Below are 16820 nucleotides of genomic sequence, written 5' to 3'. Positions count from 1 at the left end.
GCCACCACAAGCCATTAAACTGAACACAGGCCTATCGAACACACGCACACTAATCCACTAGCTCATGACTTCCACCTCGCTCTACTCAGTGGATATTCTCACCCATATCTCTTCTTACGATCCATAATTACATCATTGTTCTATTTTTATTCATGCCTCATATTGTATACAATACTTGCACACTCACACACAACTTAGTTGATTGGTTATTCAAAATTGGAAAAAAGTGGATATATACACTGCTGGTGAAAGTTTGGAATAACAATGATTTTTATGCTCAACAAGGCTGCATTCATTTGATCAAAAACTTTGATCAAAGTATAACAGTCACATTGTGAAATATTATTACCATTTAAAATAATGGTTGTTTTTATTATCAATGTTGAAAACAGAAAGGATGCATTAAATTGATCAAAAGTGCCAAAAAAGTAACATTTATTACAAAAGACTGCTATTCCAAATACATTTTTTGGTTTGTATTTTGTATTTCATGCATTCATTGGTTTCATGTTCGAGCTTTTCCGGTTACCACATAATTATCTGATGATAGCCAATAGTTTTATTTTCCTCATGTCATATGTCTAAAATAATGAGTAATAAGTAAAATAAGTAATTTGTGTGATATGTGCGCCATGTGACCGCTGAACAGTGTCGTTAGATTGCAGTTGGCTTCGGCCTCTTGCCTTTTAAAGTCCCCCTGTATTTCATCCCTTCAAACTCATCTTTGATCACCAAAATTACATACTTAAACCTTTTTTCCTTGAAATTTCTTCATGCTTTAAAATAGCTTGAATGTAACTCTACACCCTTGTCTCATTTAGTATATGCGGTTCTATGAAAATGCAAATTAGCCCCGCCTCCACTCACTCACACCAGCTCAGAGATCCACTCGTTGACGATCATATCTTGATCTGATTGGTTACAAGGCAGTTTGTGACGTCGGAAACACCAGCGATTTCAAACCGTGTTTTTGAGACTGTCTTTGGATCATTGCAGTTTTAAGAGGAAAATACTCAGTAATGGTGTCGACTTTGCACATGGTTTGTCTTAAAGCATATTAAAAACACCACATAGACATATAAACAACATTAAAACTTGATTTCCACCACAGGGGGACTTTAATATCAAACACATTAAGCTCATGATTTTCTTATTCATCCATTCATTTTATATAGCTCGTGTCAGTAACTTTTAGCAGTCCTGAAAGCTGGATATTTACAAACCACGAAATAAGCCATAAAGCAAAATCTACATCGACTGACACAAGTCTCATCCTCATAAAAAAAAGTCTCATCCTCATTATATAATTAAGTAACTTCAGTTCTGTCACTTGCCAGATGTGATGCAGGGCAACAAATTGATTTGTTAATAAAGTGGTGTGATAAAATGTTAACCCTGTTGTCTGTGTTCTATTTTTTGCTTGTTTTTCACACATTTTGGGACGGTGAGAAATAAACAACTGCTACTACAATTTCAAATATTTAATTGTACCAATGACATGGTTTAGTAAACTAAGTTTTTCCATTGGCTCAACATAATACATAATTGATAAAATTCAATTCACAGATATTGGATATGACCAGTCACTAGAAAATTTTGTTGGAAAGGTCTGAAATTTGTGTGACTTTCTTTATTTCCATGGTTAATGCAAAGAAAACAGGAAAATGCAGACTCAAATTGACCCATTTTACAAGACAATACCACGCACACACACTAACACACAACAATCCAACTTGAAAAAGAGTGGGAGGGAAAAACACTTTTTTTTGTTGGAGAAAATTGTTGGCATGGGGGATCTTTTGGGCCTCGATTGTTTCAACCCTCTGAGCGTGCTCGGTAATTATCTTCTCTAACTGACTCACAGTACCATGGTGACCCCAAACCCCACAATGCCACATCGCCATCACGACACCCAGCATGAAAAGCACCTCCTATTGGCACAAGCATGCAAACTGACTTGCTTGGCATGCCAGGCTTTTGCCCTTTAAATCTGCCCACGTATATTATAGCACATTTTGCGTTTAGCAGTGCAATATTAATGAAGGCTATTTCTGAACCTTACTTTCATGAAATGGCCGTTTGGAAATGCGAATGCACACGCAAACTTAATGTAAAAGAAAAGCAAGCCGTTGAAGAAAGAGATTCCATTAGAGTAAACCAATAGAGGATCTTGAGATGTGTAGTTAAAAGCTCTCGAATAGCACAACAGAAATCATAGCCTGCGCTCCTGTCTAGATAACCGGATTACCCTCTCTGTGCTCTCACAAACACTGTCTGTCTCCACACTCCCAGAGACTGGCACACACACATATACACATTTGATCTAACAAAAATACACAAGGGTTTTGGAGCAAGTGGATTTTTTCCCTTTCTGAGTGGTGACCCTCGATCGGGGCTCTGTTATCTGTCTCTAATAAGTGCCAAATGGCAGAAACAACTATACTTTTATAATTTTGGGAGCGGTGTTTACCTGACATTATGATGCTGATGATGTGGATGGTTGCCAGAGTGTGGTAATACGATTGCTAAGATGTTCCAACCCATTCTCACTCTCATTCTCTCCCAAGGCGTCAAAAACTGAAGCATGGCCAAGTGCCTTCACAATTAAGACGCAATAGGAGCCCCTAGGCGCCACTGTATCGACGAACAGGGTATTCCATTGATTTCATTTGTTTGCCTTATGCGTCAGATCAGGACGCATTTAATTCTTTGCATTTGCATATTATAAATAATTATACTTTTATATTTTCGAGCAACTAACCCCACACCCACCCTAAACCCACCCACTTCTCAACAAAATTTAACATGCAAATAAAAGTACAGTCACGGGTATTTATTGTAAAAACTGACCAAAAATAGTACAAAAGTATTACAAATAAATCATGTTGCATTCCAAGTCTTCTGAAACCACATGATATTTTTATGTGAAGATCTTAATGTTAATTTAACAATCTTAATAATCTTAATGTATTTTATGTGTGTGGATCTTAATGTTTATATCATTGAAAATAATCCCGCTCCGTGAACGCATTCAGTCACATCTCATTCAAAAGATACACCTGACTCTTAAGCATGACGCAATCGGCCATGAGACACGACTGCCAATGCTATTTCACAATCAAAGCTGACTTAAAGATGCAATCGGTAGCGAGACATGAGATAGCCAATGCCATTTTACAATCAAAGCTGAGGTAACTCTTCTTCGGGCGGCAATTTTTGAATGTTCCCTGTTCGTCGATACCGTGACGCCTAGCAGGTACCTTTAGCATCTTAGGCTCTGTCCCAAATGGCACCCTAAACACTTGCGGTCTTCTTACGAATTCGCACTTTCGTGATGTAACGCCGCTTTGACTGTCGGGAACAAGTTTGCTGTGGAGCTTGCTTCAGTGCAGGCTCGGCAATAGTGTACATCGAATCCTAAAATGACAAATGGGACACCCTACGGTCTCATGGACTTAACGGACACGTGCTTTAAAGGGATGGTTCGGAGTAATTTCAACCTAGGGTCCTTTGCACCATGACCTCGAGCCAAACAACCCCCAGAAGCTTTTTTTCTCTTGGTTGAACATTATTAAAGTTAGAGCTTATTTAGAGATATCAGCCGAATGGCTTAGTGCAGGCGCTAATGGATCCAAGGTTGTATCTCGTAAATTAACCCACTAATAATGCCCAGAATGGTACCAAACTTCTACAGTAGTACAAATAGGTTCTGTACTCATAAAACGAGGCATTGGAAAGTTTGTAAATACATCAGGAGTTTATTTAAATAACACTGATGGCTTATGCTACCGCTAACCCGGACGTCGAGGTCACTTCCGTGATTTGGGAAAAGCCTGTAAAAGTCCTTTGCAAAACTCACAAGTGTAAGGGAAAAGCTAGTGAATTTAACACTCCATAGAAATATATCCCAAAAAAATGCATTATTTTTCCGAAGTGTTGACAACTTAGTGTTAACTAATAATTGTTGCAAACTGGTACTACCAACAAAATATTAGTGCATTCCTGGAACTGGGCGTCGTTACACTACATCCTTATGCATCGCTTTCTACCAGGACTTTTACAGGCTTTTCCCAAATGGCACATTTTGACTGTGTCAGTGTCTATTTCATGCACAAGACATGGAAAAACTACAGCAGGTACGCATGTCAGATGTGTGGATGCTAGGGCTGGGTTGACCATAGCGATTTCACGTTTTTGATGAACAGATATGGATTGTTAAATATCAAGAATCTATCTTTTTAGTCTTGTTTTCAGTTGATGCATGAACAAAACTTCATTATAGACATTATTTGTAGCACGCCAATAATTGCAATAAGCTTTGTGCATTGTTACTTTTTAAATGGAAGAAAGTCTCAGCTTTCCAATTTAGTCAATTTTATATCGAAATTCAAAGAATACATACAGTTTTGGCGTGACAGATCTCTGTAGCGCCGCAGTTCAAGCAGCATGTGAACTGATCGAATCCTCTTTACTGTGAGCAACAATGAGCATTTGTTACAATCTTGATCTTTTTTTGTTTATTATTCATAAAAATACAACTGATCATTGTTAGTTCATGTTAGCTTAGGTCCATTAAATAATATTAACATATGCAAATTTTGTATTTGTAAATAATGTATTAGTAAATGCTGAAATGAATAACTGAAATCAATAAATGCTTTAGAAGCATATTTCAATGTTAGTTCATGTAGTTAACTAATATTAAGAAATGGAACCTCATTATAAAGTGTTACCGTTATTAGTGGTGCATCACTATTGTTATTCCACATACTTATTTTTATTCTTCTGGTCAAAATTTCGGTGCAAAGTGGATGAAAAAGTGGGCAAAAAAATCCATTCATTGACTGAATGTTCATGAATTTGAATCTCAACTGTCACATTCTTTCACACACACACACACACACTCTCTCACAATCATTTGATTATCTTATCAAGCAGCCAATAAGTAATGACCTAAAATCTTCATAGCCACACCCTAGCAACCACTTACAGCACCCTAGCAACCACCCCATAGACTTCCATTGAAAATAGATGAGAGGGATACAAATTTATCAGGACATCATAGAGACACATGAGTTTGGGTCTTTTGATTTGGGCAGACATGCAGTCTTTTGGTTTAAACCTGCTAACTATCTAGCCACACCCTAGAAACCATTTAGAGCACCCTAGCAACCATGTAACATTATGAATAAGCCACATCTCAGCACCAGAACATTATACAGACTTATGGTTTGGCTCTACTGCAGTCACTTGCATCACGGTAGCGACTGCCTAGTGCAGAGTTTTGCCATGGCATGCACCACTCATTTTTTCTTCAGAAAATGTACGTCTAGTTCTAGATCTACTACTCCCTCCTCCCCGTTTTACTGGACCGACACAATAGCGAGACAATTCAGTCCTGTTGAGATGCTGCAAAATGTCCAGCAGGCGTTTCTGCGTTTGTGAACAGTCTAGGCAGAGAAAAGCTCATGTTCTCCTTGAATACAGTTATCTGTCTGCCAATACATCCAACACAAAGAAACGTAATAATCTTTATCTTTATAGAACTGACAGTAACAATTGGACCCCAAAATTAGATTTTCTCCTTTTCCAACTTCTCTTTCTTATTTTCCTATTTCTGTTTGACCTTTATTTTGCTCTCAATTATATCCCGATTTTTCGCTGTGTTGCACTTCCCTTCGTTCAATCTCTCATTGATTCACTGAGCATCATCTGAACTCAACACTCTCATCTCTCACACACACCCCAATAGAAAAATGTCTGAAGCCAGAGGGGGAAATGCATTGCTGAGAGGTCCATAGCTCAGGAGACTGCAATAACTGAGTTTTGAATTAAATTACATTACATTACGGTACATTTTAGCAACATTCTATTGGATGTTTGTCCTAAAATTGCAAATGAGATGTTTGACATACAATAACAATACAGAGCATTTATGTATAGCACAACATGTCTCACCTATTTCTCCTTTCACTCAAAAATGCATTTGATTATAAACAGCAAGTAAACCAACATTAACTCATTGCTGTCTAGGAGAAACATGCAACATGAGTCCTAAAACAGTCTATTAAGTATCAAAAACCACAACTGAGATCTCTTCAAAATACTGTTTTTTGATACTTATGAGACTTAAAAACTCAAGTTTATCTCACTGCAACATGAATGCAAGACATAAATACAATAGGTTGGAATAGAAAAATAGAATATGAATGCAATATTATTTCCACCTGATAAGCCTAAATGCATGATTTAAGAAAAAGCAAAAATGAAGAATGAGTATTAGTGTCATTGCCAGTGGAGTCATATAGGTCAGTGTAAAGCTATAAGGCTAATCCTGTTAGCACTGGAGTTAGCATTAGCGCTGAGACCTGCTCATGAAGATTACAGCAGCAAGGGCACATCAACAAAAAGAAAACAAATCCATGACGAGTTTGCTGATCTTTATTGATACTGATGCCAGTACGTCAGCTCATGTTGCTAAAGTAAGCATGCTTCGGTCTAAATGAGTGCAGTGGTGGCCACTAGAGCACTAACGCACTTTGGCCTACTTTGTGTGCAGAAAATAAATGGATTTCTGTTGGTTCTGAGGTGAACTAAATTAGCCCAGAAAACAAGGGGAATAAAATAAGAAATAATGATTTTTCCTTCCATTCTTCTTTATGGATATCAGTAGCCTGTGCCAGATTATTAAAAGTGCTCTAAATAAATCATTAGACAAAAAAAGAAAGAAAAAATGCATCTTGAAGAACAGCGTATCAGTTTTCAACTGCGTTTCAACCTTTTGTGAGATGCCATTTCATTTACTCACTCTCTCATTCTCCCTGTGATAGATGGCAATATTGTTCAGTATATGTTGATGTTTTTAATATTTCATATGATTACATTCTTGTAATTTTTTCAGTCTTAAGCCATGTGTAATTTAAAAAAAGAAGACATTTCATCTCACATTCATTCATTTTATTCATATTATACTTGCTTTTGTCCCAGAAAAATATTATAAACTTTTAAAATCTCTTTTCTGCACTTTAATCAACTTGTGTTTTGGAGGTTTTGAGTGAATGTTAAGGCTGCATTTATTTGATCAACAAATACAGTAAAAACAGTAATATTGTGAAATATTTTTTCAATTTAAAATAACTATTTGAATATATTTTACATTGTAATTTATTCATGTGATGGCAAAGCTGAATTTTGTGTCACATGATCCTTCAGAAATCATTCTAATCTGCTGATTTGCTGCTCAAGAAACATTTCTGATGATCAGTGTTAAAAACAGCTTCATATGTTTGTGTAAACCGTGATAATTTTTTTTTTCATGATTCTTTAATAAATAGAAATACAGTGTAACATCATGAATTGTAAGACATTTATTTAATGTTAAATTGTATTAATTAACTCACTGAACCCTCCAAATACTTGCTGGGACCAAAGTAAATGCGGACAATGGCCATTTTACGAACAATTCATGCGAGTGTATGAAGAAAAAGAGCACATGGCTGGTCAAAGAGCTGCAATGCTTCTGAAAACAACGTAAAGCTTTTGTTCTGAAAGCCATTATGTACCGCAAACAAACACAAACACACATAATTGTATCATCATTGAACATGAAGGTCTTACAAATCTGTCAAAAACTTCACTCCAGGAATCCCGGTTGAGGGATTCCAATATTCCACAGCAATGCCAACACACCACTTCAATTACACTACATCCATGCAGACCCACTCAGAAAACACACATACTTTTGCTTTTACATTCTCACTGCTCCATAAAATCCCACAATAAAACACAGAGACCATAAATAAACTCAAACAACACACATACACAACACACAGCACAAGGTAATGAGCAGAACCAGACTGTCACTTACGTCAAGCCAAATTCTCTCTCTCTCTCTCTCTCTCTCTCTCTCTCTTCAGTTCACTGGGACGAACGGGTATATTTTTTGCCAAATCCTCCAGGATCATTTGCTTTCGTCTTCTACTCCCTTTTCAGTCTCTCCATCAGTTTTTAGACTGAAGCGCCGATTGTGCTCTTACTGCAGCATGTTTGTGTGCAGCATATTTTGTGTTAACTATGTCTCACGACGGTACAAAATGAATGTGTTTTCTATTTGTTATGGATGCAGATCAACTGTTTTTCTTGTCATTGCGGCATGTGTTGTGCTTTGGTTACGATACGTCTATGTGTGTGTGTTTGTGTGTGTGTGTAATGCAGCTCTAATCCCTTTGAGGAGGTGAGAGAGCGGGTGCTTGGCAGCCGGGACTCCAAAGGGAATAAAAGACACATTTTTCAGTTCAACACACACAGTGCAAATGATGCTGACACATACTTCATCTTAACCCCAGCCTATTATGCAATAAACATCAACTACATATTTAACCTTATCCTAAACACTCACCTTACACACAGAAAAGAGCACTCACACACATATACTTGTATAAGTGGATTAGAGTGTCAAACTAGGACAACGTTCAAAGCTCTGAGCTACAAACGTCCTTGACACTGCCATCATAATGAGCAAGCAAATCAAGCCCAAGACCTGATGCTCCATCAATATGCTGGACAGCTGACACACAGCTCGTACAAGTACATCTTGACCCACTTAAACTGGCTCAGCAATGATTTCTGATTTGTAAACAGTTGTAGGTTTCCTGATTGTGATTCTCAGAGGGTGTTAAAAACCAAAATGATATCACCAGCGGCCAAAGCCGAGCTTAAGCGAGTCAAAGATTAGAGAGTGAGGACATGTGATCACTGCATGACTGTGTTCATTTGTGATGGACTTCATGTTCTGTTTGGCACCCCGAGTACATGTCCACAAAAAAGGGTATGTAAGCCCTCGGCCCGGGATCTGATCAATAGCTTCCTCTCTGTCTGAATGAATTGTCAAATATACAACGAGACAAACAAACCACCTGATGTTCTCCTTTTTCTTCCACTCCCTCAGCCTCTCTGTGACTTGGGAGCTCCCTTAGCCATCCATTTTATTTCACCTCAGTAGTCTGAATGCCAAGCAGTAACAATTCTCACTTTAAAGTTCAGATACAAACAACAAAAACCCTATTTACTTTCTTAAAGGGCCAGATTCACCCAAAAATAAAGGTTTTGTCATCATTTACTAAGTTTATGTTGTTGCGTCCATGTAAACCAAAAGGTACGGAGCACCGCACATGACATGCAAGAAAAAAAAAAGTAAATTGTGCACACGATTGACAAATTCGTTCTCTTGATTTATAAATTGTGCGCACGATTAGCAAATCGAGGGAAAGAATTAGCAAATCTTGCGCACGACTTAGCCTACTATTTTTTTCCTGCATGTCATGCGCGGGGCTCGATAAAAAAATAGATAATTCGATGAATATCAGGCTGGTTGAATTCAATGCAATGGCAGTGCATTGTACATCTTAACACTTAATAAAAAAAACAAGAGTGTCAGCAAAAAAAAAAGCCACGTGGCTCACTGATCATTTCCCAAGTGCTCTGATGACAAACAATCCAAAATTATTCAAAATCATAATGAATACTTCACACTCCAATCCAGGTGGTACTGTAGACTGCTACTGTCATTTGAATGCTAGTTGGAAAGTCAACATAAAAAAACTAAAGTTCGATTCAGTTGAATTCTGTGAACCGGCTAGACTGGTAACCGGCTTAAAAGAACGATTTGTTCAAGACTTGAACGTCACTACTTTCTGCAACCTACTGGACTAGAGAACTGAACAGCACACAGAAATGTATATAAAAAACATGGCAACCAGCAGCCAATCAATATTCAGCAGCTAATAGAAAATCTGAATGGCCTACCATTACAAAAATGGATATACTTGTACACTGTGTAAAACTGAATATATGTACCAAATTTTGTGAAAATTGGACTCAAGTTGACACTATAATAAGCAACTTTATATTTTAGCTAATAGCCATTGGTGCTTCGACCATGGTGATTGCCGCTTGTGGCTATATTTTTTATTTTTTTATTTCCACAAGTTTTATTATTTCACAGACAGTTAAAAAAAAACAGAGCAATGATATTTTTTATTGATTATAATAATTTTACCATTTACTGCACTAGTTATTTACCTATAGTGGTGAATAAACTGGAAGTCTTGCATGCACAGTCATGGAAAATAGCTTACTTATTCATTATAAATTGGTTGTTTTATGTAGTTGTAGTTTTTTATGGATCTTGACGGACATGGTCAAGTAAAACACACAAGTGCAAAATGTAAAACGCTTTGCACAGTAAATATTGTGCAAAATCCATGGAGTGGCATTTCCAATTGACTTGACTAAATGCATACACTGTTCATGTACACATCCATACACAGTAATGTGTGACTACACACTAGCACATAAATGCACAAACAAGCTTGACATTTGTGGGTTTAAGGTTAATATTGTTTATGAAGAGCTTTTGCAGCTCTGATCAATAAAAATCTTTGTGAAAAGGTTCAGAGAAATGAAGAATGAGCAAGGCAGAAATAGAGAGAAACACTGGGAATGAGAAGAAAAAGAGAAAACACATCTTGACAGTAATTGAAAACATTTATTATTTCGCCTCAGCACCTGCCAAAGTTTGTTCACCCATCAGACGCACATTCACGCACAAGACACTGAGAGAGGACCAAACAAACCATATAACTTAGAATACAATATTTAAACCAGACCACCATTGTACATCACACAGTGGCTGTGATGTCTTATTTTAGCTGGTTATCAGCCAGATAAAAAGGGCTAAAGGGATCTTATATCCGATGACAAACAGAAAGACCTATACCTCTGCTAATGGCACCGTCGTTCAGGTGTGAAATGAATCACCTGACCTTTCCAACACACACTCACAAATACAAACACGCACCTCTCTTTTAGTGTGAGTCAAGCTGTCTTTCAATCTCCGCACAGCTGAATTTCTCCTGAAGGAAAACCAATCCCTATGGGAGGCCATACATTTATCAGTTTAGTTTCTCTTTTTGTCTATATATCTCCTCTTCATCCCAACATAGACTCTTCTTTACAGCTGGAGAAAAAAAAAAGTCAGTCCTTAGTGTATTTTATCTCTCACAAGCAGACACTGGCTATTTGATCCATTTCATCCTGAAATCCTCAAGCTTTTCAAGATACATCGATCCGCAAAAATAATAATACAGTGTAACAGTCGGGTTCCAGAAGTAAAAATGCACCCATAGGGAAATGTATTTTTAACGATAACTTAAAAACCATTAAGGGTTAGCTCACCCAAAAAATGAAAATTATGTCATTAATTACTCACCCTCATGTAGTTCCAAACCCAGAAGGCTTTTGTTCATTTTCGGAACACAAATGAAGATCTTTTTGATGAAATCTGAGAGCTTTCTGTCCCTCCATTGACAGCCTGCAACTACCACTTTCAAGCCCCAGAAAGGCAGTAAAGACATCATTAAAGTAATCCATGTGACACCAGTGGTTAACCTCAATTTTATGAGGCGACAAAAAACCCCACATAATTTATCACTTTATTTACAAAATATGAATCTCCAGCACGAGAGCACCACGAAACAAGTGTGTTGTGTTGATGCAAGAGCAGACGTTGTTGCGTGAATGTGTGTTGGAGATTAATATATTACAACGACAGAATATTCATTTTTGGTTGAACTATACCCTTTAAAGACAAAGCTTCTGAGCTACGAGGTTATTTATCGATGGATTATACTTCAGTCTGTATTATTGAAATATATTGAAAATATATCTTTGAAACAATCTTGTTTAACAGTTAAATTACATGTGAAAAACTATATTACCCATGATTCATTGCAATGAAATCTCCAGTCAGAGAATCGAAACAAGCAAATCAAAAGCTCTAAAAAGCACTGGGTTGTTCCAGCGTACGTTTGGGTCAAATATGGGCAAAACCAACTGTTGGTGTAAAAAAAGTAATTACAATTTTAAACCCAATGTTTGGGTTTGTCCATATTTGACCCAAACATAGGTTGAAACAACCCAGCATTGTTTAGAGTGAAGGATCTCTAGAGTCGCCCACTCCCATGAAGCACTGCGAATGATGTTCAAGAGTGTAGGGAGACAGACTCTAAATATTTGTAATAAATATCAGTACTGGTATCAGTGATACTGGCCTTTATTCATAGTGCTAGTAAAAAGATGCCATTAAACAAATATTTAAAATACTTCATTTGGAGATTCAATGTCAAAGTATTACAACTTTAATGTTAGGTGCAATTAATCATGAATATGAAAAAAAAATGTGATACATATATATAATATATATTGGATTATATCATTCACAATGCTTCTTGGGAGTGTAACCTAGTTCTTTCCCTCATTAAAGCCATACACAGTAAAGGAGTCTTGTACCTTTGTCTTTTCATCTGATTTTTTGCTTCTAAGCAAAGTTTGTAATGTTGTGATTCACCTTGCAACTGTTTGGTTTAGTTCAAGGCTTTTAACTCTCTAACAAAATCCCTATGGGAAAAAATGAATGGGAAAAATACTTAAAGCTGCAGTCTGTAGTTTTTCCTCTTTGTCGCCATCTCTGTTTGAAATCTGCAATTGCAGTTATTTGCGGAATTATCAACTTTACGTGGATGTTGTCTCAGCACGGCACAGTGCGGATTAATCCAATGTTTGAGGAGATTAAATCTTTTAAATCTTATTTCTGATTAAATCTAACAATCGCTTATCACGTCAAACCATGCAAATGATACTTTGTTCTCAATTTGTTAATGTTAAAAACATACATGCATATTAGAACTACAGTAGTTCAGCTTCCATTTCTGTGCAGTCTAATTTCTAATTGTCATACCAACAAATGTTCCTTAGAACTGCTTCTCTTTGAAACACATATCTGTAATCAGATGCATATTTAATATAATCTAATTTCAGTCACATACATGTGTCATAACCATCATTACCATCTCTGCGTCCGTTTTTAACCCCTTCAAAACACGGAGTTCATGCCACCTTTCAAAAGCCCTTCCGAAGTTCCGATATTTATCCTTGTTTTCGCATGGGTCCGGTTGCAGTCTCCTTTTTTCTGTAGCCACTCCGAAGTCCGAAGTCTTTTGCGTTTTTCAATGGGTGAATCTCCAGTTGTCATTGGTGATTGTTGTTTGAACCGTTCTGAATCCGCCATCAAATTGATAAGTTTAGTTTTATCAAGTGCAGTGAGAAAAGGCTATAAATCTCCACCTCCAACATCCTCACACTCATAGCCTACTAGCCGAGACTCCTTCTTTAAGTGTAGAGATGTGACGTAATGACGCAAAGACATGCTCGAACTTCCCACGGAAATCCACCAGTCTCACTGGAATTAAAAACAGTATTACAAGCTTTTACATCGAGCTAAGGCAAGCAGAGAGTTTTGAACACTGGCTGGTTATGTACTTGCTCAAAAATGTATTAAAAAAAAAATTTAACCCCAAAAAGTTACAGACTGCAGCTTTAACCAACGCCGCTGAAAAAGTGTCACTGTTTAAATGCTTACAGTCACAGTGTCACGTTTTTAAGGGAATCAGTCTACAAATAGCTTACTTACAGTAGTCTTTGCATATTAAGCTAAGGATTTGGTATATTAACATCAAAATAAATTACACGCTTCACCTTTAAGAATTACATCTCTGCACTTGTGTGTTTTGATGACTATGATTGGCATGAAGGATATTTTTAGCTGACCTCTCATAAAGTGCTTCTATTTTCCACTCTCATGCTTGTTACTGGAGGCGTATGTGTAAAAATTAATTCTGTCATCATTTACTCACTCTCATGTTGTTCCAAAATGAAATGACTTTCTTTTTTCCATGAAACACAAGGCTCTTTTCGATATAATGTAAATATTCTCTAAAATGTTCCCAATAGCTAGAATTACTTTATGTGTTTTCCCTTTAATACTTTCATGGCGATTTTTATTTTGGATCTTGCAAACCCTGGTATGATTTCACTGTATAAAAGAGCTCTGGATCTTCTGCAAATCTCCTTTTGTGTTCATTTAAAACACAAATGATGACAGAGTTTGCATTTTTTGTTGTTGTTGAACTAATCCTTTAAATACAGGCGCGCGCACACACACACGCACACACACACACAGGTCAGTGATGGACAGTCAGGTCAGTAAGATTAGAAGCAGTGCCTAGAGCCCGTCTGGCAGATCTGAGAGCCAGACATATAAACACACAAACATTGTTAATCAACTTTAGGAAAGTAAAGAAATTAAATTGTACCGGAGTGTTCCAGCGTTTCTGTTCTTGATCACTGTTGAGTCAGTTTAAAACGACACAAGTAGGCTATAAGATCATTTCAAAACTCTGTGATTCAAAATCTACAAAATGGAGATGAAATATGTTATGCATGTCTAGGTCACTAATCAAATAGGCCTAAATGTGACACTGATCATGAACTCTTTTTTTAAATAAATAGCTAATACAAAAGCACAATATGCTTTTTTTTGCGAGGTGTGGTACCAAACAAACAAACAAATAGACAGACAGACAAACAAACACAAATGGACATTATTGAGGCAATGATGCTATTATGTTGACTATTTAAGTATTTTACTAAAGCATATCCTATTTTGATGATGATCAGCTTTTATGAATGTTCCGTCAATGCAGAACACACATTCTTATTTAGCCGACTGGTACTAAAATACAGTAATCATATTAGATATAGGCCTACCTTGTAACAGAATTTTTACAGTATTCACATCAGGGGCGTTTCCTCCGAAGAGGCCAGGGAGACAGTGCCTCCTTAAAAATAATAAAAAAAAATAAAAAAAATAATAATAATAAAATAAAATAAAATATATTCATCCAGCACTCTTTTTGTTCTCCGTGTGTTAAGTATCGCATTACTGACTGTTTACAAAGTGAGAGAAACTGCTCCAAACGATTCACCGCGTGAGTGAGCTGTTTGAATGATTCAGATTGAATCGTGATTCAGTTGAATGAAAACTGATTCAGGCTGTTTTTGTAACCCATAAAACTCAAATTGGTAAAAAAAAGAAAGAAAAAAAAAGTGATTCATTCACCAACCGGAAATCGATTCACTAATTCTGATTTTAAACAGTAAACATTCTGTTTTATCCGTCAGGTTTGTAGCCTATTGTTCATATCAGATACCACATGTAATATTTACAAGGGATATCAGTTATCTTTTAACTTTTGTTGATACATTTTGAATTGTTTTTCGTTAGCTGACTTGTGGAGTTCATGTCCAAGTGCTGCTGTTATTAAACAAAGGGGGCAAATAGACATGAAATTCATCTTCATTCGTCAACTGAACCTTTCTCTAAAATTGTTTTGCAAATAATAGGCTACAATACAAAAAATATCCAGAGATGCATTTTAAAAACTATATATACCACTATATGCTGGACTTTATTACACATTATTACACAATATTAGGCTATATGATATAATATTGTGTAATAATGTGTAATAAAGTCCAGCATATGGTTACATGTACAGTAAAGAATCCAGCTCACAAAGACAGCCATTTATCAAATATTTACAATACATTTGTTTAATGATTGACAGTGCTGATATAGCTATATACACATTATATATATATATATATATATATATATATATATATATATATATATATATATATATAAAATCACCTAAAGGCAGACTAACAGGTCTTTGAGGGTCAGAATTCTAGCTGATAGACAGGTGTTCAAATACTTATTTGCAGCTGTATCATACAAATAAATAGTTAAAAAATCATACATTGTGATTTCTGGATTTTTTTTTTAGATTATGTCTCTCACAGTGGACATGCACCTACAATGACAATTTCAGACCCCTCCATGATTTCCAAGTGGGAGAACTTGCAAAATAGCAGGGTGTTCAAATACTTATTTTCCGCACTGTATATATATATATATATATATATATATATATATATATATATATATATATATATATATGTGTGTCTGTGTGTGTGTGTGTAGATACACTTTACACAAACACACACACATAAAGAGCTAACCTTTCTGTAAATCTAATATATACTGTATAGATTTACAGAAAGCTTAGTTCTTTAAAAATGTATGAGTCATGCAGGACTGACCCTTTGTTGTTTTTAAAATTGTATAACCATTGATTAAGAAGGTCAATTAAACAGGATTTGTTGCTTAAATCCTAACAAATACTTGAAAATCAAAGAGAGAGAATCCCAGTTCCAATTTAGATAGCACTGGCCTCACCTCTCCTCACACTACATCCGGTGGGAATTACAATGACGTCTGTGGGCAGTGAAGCAAATGTAAGATTTCTGAAAAAAAAAAACTGTTTCCTTTTACCTCAGTGCCTTTTGAATTTTGTTATCGAAAACAATGTTGAAGAAGCTCCTCAAAGAATGGAGAGACGGCAGGTGCTCCTCAAAGAATTTTAATTTGTTTGTCTCTTTGCTGTTGCGCTGTTAGTCAGAATGAGACTGAAGCCCTGGTGATGGAGAGAAACTCAGATGCTCAGTGGAGCTTTGAGAATCAATAATCTGAAGGGACAGAGGAAGTGTAGTACACCGCAAGTATGAGCTTTCATCCACTCTCAGAGGAAAAGGTTACTGGTGTCATCTGTAGGTGTGTGTCTGTGTGTGCATGATTCAGCAGATGTTTTTTCTGTCTCAGTGGGCTGTGAAGATCAGAGTCTGCCCTGTTCATCTCTGTCTAAGACACATTTACTTTGGGTTCCTCTATCTGCAACTTTACATTTAACTTCCACTGTGTGCGTGTGTTTGTTTGAGCTTGTTTTCTTTGTGCATTATGTGTAGGCAAGCATGACTATTGCTATTGTCCAGATAAGGTTAGTGACTGAACAAACTCAAAG

General features: G+C 36.5%; 1 protein-coding gene across 2 annotated transcripts in view; it reads right to left on the bottom strand.

Moving 5' to 3' along the window:
* Nucleotides 1–8212, bottom strand: part of sphkap (SPHK1 interactor, AKAP domain containing) — a 153199-nt gene extending 144987 nt beyond the window's left edge. For both annotated transcript variants that reach the window (XM_084124694.1, XM_084124696.1), the window contains exon 1: nucleotides 7868–8212. The gene's annotated coding sequence lies outside the window, so the exon portion shown is untranslated. The remainder of the gene's footprint in view (nucleotides 1–7867) is intronic.
* Nucleotides 8213–16820: the final 8608 nt, after the last annotated feature.

This window comes from Abramis brama, assembly GCF_963993115.1.
Source record: "Abramis brama genome assembly, chromosome: 9".
NCBI classification, from domain to species: Eukaryota; Metazoa; Chordata; class Actinopteri; order Cypriniformes; family Leuciscidae; genus Abramis; species Abramis brama.
Note: the sequence above shows the minus strand (reverse complement) of the source record. Positions and strands in the feature narration are given on the sequence as shown.